The sequence below is a fragment of the Tursiops truncatus genome, chromosome 10 (genome assembly GCF_011762595.2).
Source record: "Tursiops truncatus isolate mTurTru1 chromosome 10, mTurTru1.mat.Y, whole genome shotgun sequence".
NCBI classification, from domain to species: domain Eukaryota; kingdom Metazoa; phylum Chordata; class Mammalia; order Artiodactyla; family Delphinidae; genus Tursiops; species Tursiops truncatus.
Window position 1 is genome coordinate 10,486,308 of NC_047043.1, and position 8,645 is coordinate 10,494,952.

Sequence of the window (8,645 nt, forward strand, 5' to 3'; positions counted from 1 at the left end):
AAATCTACTAGATTGGACCATAGGAACTTGCCATTTTTATAGGTCGAAATGGTGAAGATTGATAATTTCATTTGGATCAACTTAATATATGCACAAAGATATTCATTGTATCATAGTTTATGATTGTGAAAAAATGGAAAAAAACAAATGTCCAACGTTAGAGCACTGGTTAAAAAAACAGTGGCACAAACTTTATTTAATGAAAGCCCTTTGTAATTTTTTGAGGTTGAGGTATAATTTGCATGTAATAAACATCCACAGATCTTACTTCGATTTGATAATTTTTAACAATTATATACCTCATGTAACCACCACCCAAACAAGATATAGAACATGTTTGTTTTGCCACACTGCATGGCTTGTGGGTCTTCTTCCTCGACCAGGGATTGAACCCCGGCCCTCGGCAGTGAGGGCATGGAGTCCTAATCACTGGCCCACCAGGGAATTGCCTAATTTGGTCTGTTCTTGAACTTCATATAAATGGGATCATACAATAAGCATTGCCTTTCATCTGACTTCCTTCTGTCTTGTGTCTGTCTTCAATGTAATAGCTGGGAGATTCATCTATGTTGTTTTATCAGTAATTAGTTCCTTTCTGTTGTTGAGTAGAATTCCGTTGTATAGCTGTGCCACAGTTTGGTCATCCACTCTCCTATTGACAGCATTTATTTTGTTTCCAGTTTTTGGGTGTTATGAATAAGGCCATTACGAACATTTTTGCATAAGTCTTTGTGTGGACATATGTAGTTTATCCCTTGTTAAAGAAAAAAATTAGTCAACTACACTTTTTTTGTGTTGTTTTTTTTTTTAAGAAGATGTTGGGGATAGGAGTTTATTAATTAATTTATTTATTTTTGCTGTGTTGGGTCTTCGTTTCTGTGCGAGGGCTTTCTCTAGTTGTGGCAAGCGAGGGCCACTCTTCATCGCAGTGCGCGGGCCTCTGACTATCACGGTCTCTCTTTTTGCACAGCACAGGCTCCAGACGCGCAGGCTCAGTGGTTGTGGCTCATGGGCCTAGTTGCTCTGTGGCATGTGGGATCCTCCCAGACCAGGGCTCGAACCCGTGTCCCCTGCATTAGCAGGCAGATTCTCAACCACTGCACCACCAGGGAAGCCCTCAACTACACTTTTTAAAGCCCAGTAAGGAAGGCTTTATTTAAGGGAGGTGGACTGTCTCATTAGGTACGGGGACCACTGTGCTGGAATGTTGTAGTGGCAGGGAGAGAGAATGGGGTCAACTTGGAAATCAGCTGGGGCAGGTGGGAATTTATAGCCAAGGAGCAGTGTGGGGAGCAGTGGATGGGAAATTACTAAGAGGAAACATCGGGAGTAAGGGGGATTTTGGCTAAACCAGCTAACAGGACTCTTGCTGAAGAGGGGCCAGTGTGATGGGACATCGCACAGAGGATGGTAGAGGATGAGGAACCCGACCAATTATGGAGGGTGATCAGACACCTTCTTTCCTTTGGTTCCAGCACTCCAGTTTTCCATGGGGAGCCATTCTTCCCCGCTCTTAGCCCATGTGGTTTGGGCGGGCCAGTCTTCCTCCAGGCCCCAGGCGTGAGCATGTCACCCAGTCAGAGTTGATGAGCTTCAATTCTAGGATTTTTCTAGGAGTTATTGGAAAAAGAAGGTCACATTTTATTGTGATACAGATTTTGAACCTTGAGCCGTTGGGACTACTACATGGCCTGAGACTGAAGCTGTTATGGAGAAAGCAGATCTGAAAGATGACAAGAAATGCTCCTGGCTCTAGCTCAGCCTGAAATCGACGTTTTTATTTATATAACCAATAAGCTGCTTCTGTTTAGAATAGCTAGAGAAAGGTTTCTGCCTCTTATCCTGACTAATACTAGATACAGAAATCTAAAGCCCACATGAAAAAGAAGTATCAACAAATTAAGGCTTCAGGCAGGGGCCAAACAACCCCCAGGGCTCAGGACTTTCTGACAAAGTTGGACTGGAGAATAAGCTTGGACATGGGGCCAAAGTGGGGCCCTCCTACTGTCTCCCCACATCTGGACCTGGGGACCTGCCATGAGCAGAGTTGGGTTCACAGAGCAGACCCTCTGACGTCCACCAGCTGTGAGGTCTCTAGGTGGGCCTCACACACTCTGAGGTCACCAGGAGAAAGGAGAGGAAGGATGACAGAGCTGTCGCTGGAAGCTCTGGGCCTGCCCAGTGTGTACTTACCAGGAGGTGGCAGAAAGGTGACAAATATAACTACAAAGTAACGGGGAAGGGATAAAGAGACCTCTATGGTAGTGAGGTTTCTATATTGCACCTGAAGTGCTAAAATACTGATTCTAAATAGGTTTAGAAAAGTTAAATATGTACATTGTAATCCCTAGAGTAATCAATAAACATATTATCCAAAGAGATATAGTCCAAACACACAATAGATAAAATGTAATAATAAAAAATGTTCAAATAACCCAAAAGGAGACAGGAAAGGAAAAAATGGAAGATCCAAAAACAGAGGGAACAAATTGAAAGCAAATAGTAAAATGGTAGACCTAAATCCAAACATAGTAATAATTATATGCAATGTGAATGATCTATACCAGAGAAAATCAAGCTAAAATACTGTTAAATAAAATATGTTCTATCCTTCTTCCTTGTGAAGAGTAGCAGACTATGCCACCCCCAAATATACCACTTTGGCATGAAGATTATTTTGAGCTGAAGGCAATTGAGAAAAAGTAGATACAAGAAAATCTCTCTACTCTTCCCCTGTTGGCCTAAAAGCAGGACATAAATTTGTAAAGTTGTCCCCCCTCCTCTCGCTACTAGGAAGGACAGAAGGTAATCACCGGAGAGAACCCTTACCAGCCCAGAGACAGAATCAGAGGAATCTATATAGTAAACTCACTCAGACTAGCCCTTATCTACCATTATTCCCCATGTATTTTGCCTTCCCACAATTTGCTGCCTTAGGAACTCAAAGTCCTTTTCCTTTGTGTTGCCGTTTCTCTACAAAATTATTGTTCTTTGCTAAGATACTATGTGAGCCCAAGTTCTAACCACTCCTCTGTGTTACTCCTCTCTGAGTACTCCCCGGTGAATGCACTTTGTACATGTTAATAAGCTTCTGTTTGTTTCTCTCTTGTAAATCTATCTTTTTTAATCAGCCTAATATATGGGGCCCCAGCCAATGAATCTAAGATGGGAAGAGGGAAAACTGTTTTTCTTCCCTTACACTTGACAAATATACTTTCAAACTGGAAAAATAGAAAATATGTGTAAAAGTCATGATTTTTCATGGTTTTGTATGGTTTTTACATGACTGAAACTTGGCAAGATATTAAAGATGATGAATGCAATTATCATTGGGCACATTTGAGTGTTCTGTTCTTTGGCCATCAATGCTTAGATGAGTACTGAAATAAAGACTCTCCTAGATCATCTATTATTGTCTACTCTATGAAATTGATTTCAGCAAAATCACTAATTATCTCAGTATAATGAAGATTTTCACATAGTTTGTTTTCTTAGGATAGGAAAGATCTAAAGGATTAAAACGTAAAATGTACTCAAATTGAACAAAAGTTGAATGATTTACATCAAAAACATAAGGTAAATGTAAAAAATTTAAAAACAAATTGCTTTGATGATTTTTATTTTCTTCTAAAATACAGAAATTTCTCTTTTAAAAGACAAAAATAGGGCTTCCCTGGTGGCGCAGTGATTGAGAGTCCGCCTGCTGATGTAGCGGACACGGGTTCGTGCCCCGGTCCGGGAAGATCCCACATGCCGTGGAGCGGCTAGGCCCGTGAGCCATGGCCAATGAGCCTGCGCATCCAGAGCCTGTGCTCCGCAACGGGAGAGGCCACAACAGTGAGAGGCCCGCGTACCGCAAAAAAAAAACCCCAAAAAAACCCAACAAAACAAAGACAAAAATAATTACAATTAACAAAAATTAAAGTTGACATTTTAATTTAATATTTACAAATTTTAATATAATCATAGTAAATCTTGTATTGAAAAACTATTTGCAGTTTTAGTTTTTCATGTCCACATAGTTACCAATGTAAAGAATTAGAACCATGCTTCACATATGTCATGTCTTGAGTGTATGTATGTACACACTTAAGAATAATATATAATTGTTTAATACTGCAGAATGTTCTTTGGATGCCATGTGCAACAGCTGTGAATAATGTCAACCAAAAAAGGGAAAAAAAAAAACAACACAGAAGGCCTACATCTGACACCATGTAATGTCAACCAAGAAAACCTGCAGAAGGCTGCAAATAAAAAAAGAGTTTATTTATGCTCTTAAAAATTGCAATTTGGGAGACACAGATTTGGGTAAAACCAAAAGAGTGTTCCAAGGAAGAGAAAGAGTCAGGGGCTTCTAAAGGCAAAATCCATGAGACTGTACTCTAATACAGGAAAGGAAATATTTGTCCTTAAGGGATGGCTGTCAGAAGTTACTTTAGGGGAAGGGTCCATGAGTATCCCGAGTTTCTAGCAGATGTTCTGGACGCCTTTGTTAGGACAATAAATGGTCAAAAGACCGGATTCCATCCAGGCTGAGATGTGCATAGGTCACACGTCCTCAGTGGCCTCCTGGCTCCATTTTAGGGAGCTCTTTTAGCAATATTGACTCCATTTTGATTTTCCTTTCATATTAATCCCCTGATTTTTTAGTATCTCCCAAACCAATGAATTAGATACAAAGAGAAATGACAAAATGGAAGCTTGGCCTACTGGGAAGCAGTATTTTGTTAGACAAGAATCTAATGGATTCATGATATCCGAGACTATTTGATATGCTAATTAATTGGTCCTTTATTTTTCCTAAACACATCAGCTCAAATCCTGCTCATATTCTCAACCAGTGGCCATCTCTGAGGTTGGCAGAGGCACACGAACCTTCATGGCATTTGACATTCTTTAATGCATTTGAAGAAATGTTTCCTTGGGGCCTGAGAAGTATTACTTATGAAGCAGAGTTTAAGGCTATGGATTTCGCGGTGCCGGAACAGAGCACTGGAGGTGCCTGTGTGTTCTTTAAAGTTTATTTTCCTGGATGTTTGGAACATTTGTGAGATCACCAGCACTCTAAAGATCAGGGTCCCGGGCAGGGATCTCTTTTGCTTGTGTAAGGGTGTATATAAGAAACAGAATTTATTCAGCTATACTTCAAAAAAAAAAAGAAAAGAAAAGAAACAATTTATTAGTTAGGTATTCTTTCTGTATTTTGTTTGTGTAGAATTACAGATCTCTCTTTTCATATCATTGCTTTGTGTTTCATCTTGTCTTTGAGTTCGTGGGGTTTTAAAAAATTAATTAATTAATTAATTTTTGGCTGCGTTGGGTCTTCGTTGCTGTGCACGGGCTTTCTCTGGTTGCGGCGAGCGGAGGCTGCTCTGCGGTGCGCGGGCTTCTCACTGCGGTGGCTTCTCTTGTTGCGGAGCACAGGCTCTAGGCACGCGGGCTTCAGTACTTGTGACTCGGGGCTCTAGAGCGCAGGCTCAGTAGTTGTGGCGCACGGGCTTAGTTGCTCTGCGGCATGTGGGATCTTCACGGACCAGGGCTCAAACCCGTGTCCCCTGCAGGCGGATTCTTAACCACTGCGCCACCAGGGAAGCCCTCGTGTTTTATAGAATTCATATTTTTATTGAGTTGTTTTATAGCAAAGGCATTATAGATAATTCTCTTCTTGAGTTATATTTTCTTTGATAGTGGGTTCTGTGTCTTTATTTCTAATCTTGTTTGTTTCCTAATCCTTTAAAAAATATATTTTCATAACACATAGTGTGTTTTCACCTTCTTAATACTTAAGGTAGGCAACTCTATCCAGACCTTCGATTTGCTTCAATGTGGGTGAACTCATCACAAATCTTTTCTCATTTTGATGTGAGACCTGTTTGTCTCACTGTCTGAACTTCAGCCTGAGGGCGTGGTTCTCCTGCTCTATCCACTTTTCCATAGCCTAAAGCTGTAACATTGATGGGAGAGAGCTCAGATGTAATTGCCTCCGGCCTTTCTTGGAGAGATTGCACTCTAAAATCTTTTTGAGGTTTTATTAAGTATCTTGCTATAGACTTTGCTTCACCACAATGGGTTGGGTGTTGAGGAAGAGGTAATGGAGGAGTAATTCTATTTCCATTAGAAGGAAAAATTTCCTCAAGTGTATGTTTCTGTTAGAGTCAAACCTGCCTATTCAAGCCCTCATTTTACTTGCCTTCCCCTAGTAGCTGGAAAATAGCATTTTTGGAAGATTAGTCTTGCATCAGTTGTCAACATGGATTGAAATGGAGGAGATTGGAGTCAGGGAGAGCAAAGAGGTAACTCTTATGGTAATGTTGGTGAGAAATGAATTAGGTTGAAACTGAGTATGAAGGGCAAAAAGTAAAACATTTGAGGGGAAAAAACCGCCACAAATCTATGGTGACAGAAGAGACAAGATAACTAAGGATTGAAAATATTCAAAGTTTATATATTTAAACTTGGAGACTGAAAGATTGATAATGCTATCTGCTGAAAACTGTATTGATTTTTTTTAAATGTGCAGGAAAAGAGTAGCTCAGTTTGGGTATACAACTATTCAAAAGTGAAAAAGAAAGCAATGTGTTATTACATATAATCAATAATAATAAACATAGCATTATATATAATCAATGTATTATTAATATAATAATAGTATGTGTTACTATCATGTAGTAGAATATATATATACTATATATTATTATATAGAGAGAGTAATATATATGTTATTCTAGAAGCATGTATTAAAATATTTAACACATACTTTGCAGGGGGGTTTATAGATGGATTTATTTATTTTTCTTTGTACTTTCCTTTATTTTTCAACTTTTCTACAAATGAACATGTATTCCTTTTATAATACAGAAGAAGTTGCAAAAAAGGGAGATATTAAAGTGTATAGTACTATATTTTATGCAACTTGCCATGAAAAATTATTAAACAGTTTTTTAAAAAAAACCTTGACCAGAGAAGCTTCAGTGCTACTGAGCATTTCAAATGCGGCTGGTCCAAACTGAGAAGAGCTGTAAGTGTAAAATACAAAATGAGGGACTTCCCTGGTGGCACAGTGGTTAAGAATCTGCCTACCAATGCAGGGGACACGGGTTCGACCCCTGGTCTGGGAAGATCCCACATGCTGCAGAGCAACTAAGCCCGTATGCCACAACTACTGAGCCTGAGCACTAGAGCCCTCGAGCCACAACTATTGAGCCCGCATGCCACAACTACTGAAACCCATGCACCTAGAGCCCGTGCTCTGCAACAAGAGAAGCCACCGCAATGAGAAGCCCACGCACTGCAATGAAGAGTCTCCCCGGCTCGTCGCAACTAGAGAAAGCCTGCGCGCAGCAACGAAAACCCCAATGCAACCAAAAATAAAATAAATTAATTAAAAAACAAAATGAGCTTCAAAGATTTACTGCAAAAAAAAAAAAAAGAATACAAAATATCGCCTGCATTTTTAGACATTGGTTACACATTGAAATGATAATTTTGGATATATTAGGTTAAATGAAATACATTATTAATATTAACTCCATGTATTTCTTTTTATCTTTTTTAAACATGCATATTAAAAGAAACCTTTAAATTACATGTGTGGTTTGCATTTGTGACTATGCTTTTATGAGGCAGTGCTGGTCTGTATTTCATCCAACTTATTTATTTATTTATATTTTTATTATTTATATTGATTTTATTTATCTATTTATTTTTTATTTTATTTATTTATATTTTGGGCCACGCCTTGCGGCATATGAGATCTTAGTTCCCTGACCAGGGATTGAGCCCATGCCCTCTGCATTGAGAGCTCGGAGTCTTAACCACTGGACCGACAGGGAAGTCCCCATCATCCAATTTTTAATAAACCAGCGAAAACCAAGTGACTTCAAGTGCTCTATTTTCCAGTGTCAACTATTTCTGTACCATTTGATAAAAGGTGTTACCCTCTCTGAGCCATATTTACTCACACTTCTGACATCAGATGTGTGGGGAGTTTTTCCACACTGACTTTCTCCAACTCTCCAGGCACCAACTAGGTGTCTTATAATTCAGTTCAACAACTCTGGGAGTTAGTGTCAGACTACACGTATTTCAGAGCTCAGTCCCACAAGACGGTCCCCACTTCAGGTACCAATTACAAATCTCAGATTGTACCTGTTTGTACTGCTCTTTTATATAAGAGACTTGAGCATCCGTGGATTTTGGTATCCACAAAGTCCCAGAACCAATCCCCTGTGGATACCAAGGGATGGCTGTACTTCTGCCTAAATAAATGGCTCTCTTCACCAACCCAGGTGCCGTCTGGATTCTGTTATTTAGGGGGTTTTATGGAGCCTTCATTACTTAGGCATGATTGATTAATTTCATTGGCCATTGGTGATTGTCTCAACCTCTAGCCCCTCTCCCCTTCCATGCCTTGGTCTTTCTGGAGACCAGCTCCCATCCTGAAGCTATCCAGGGGCCCCCAGCCACCAGTCAGCTCAGCCCACAAAAGGCACTCATCACTTTGGATATCCCAAGGGCTTTATGTGCCAGGAACTGGGGACAAAGACCAAAGGTATGTATTTCTTATTGTGTCACACCCTCCATCCTATCTACTGACAGCATCTAGTTCCTCTTTCTGCTTCTTCCCAGAGTGTACTGGATTT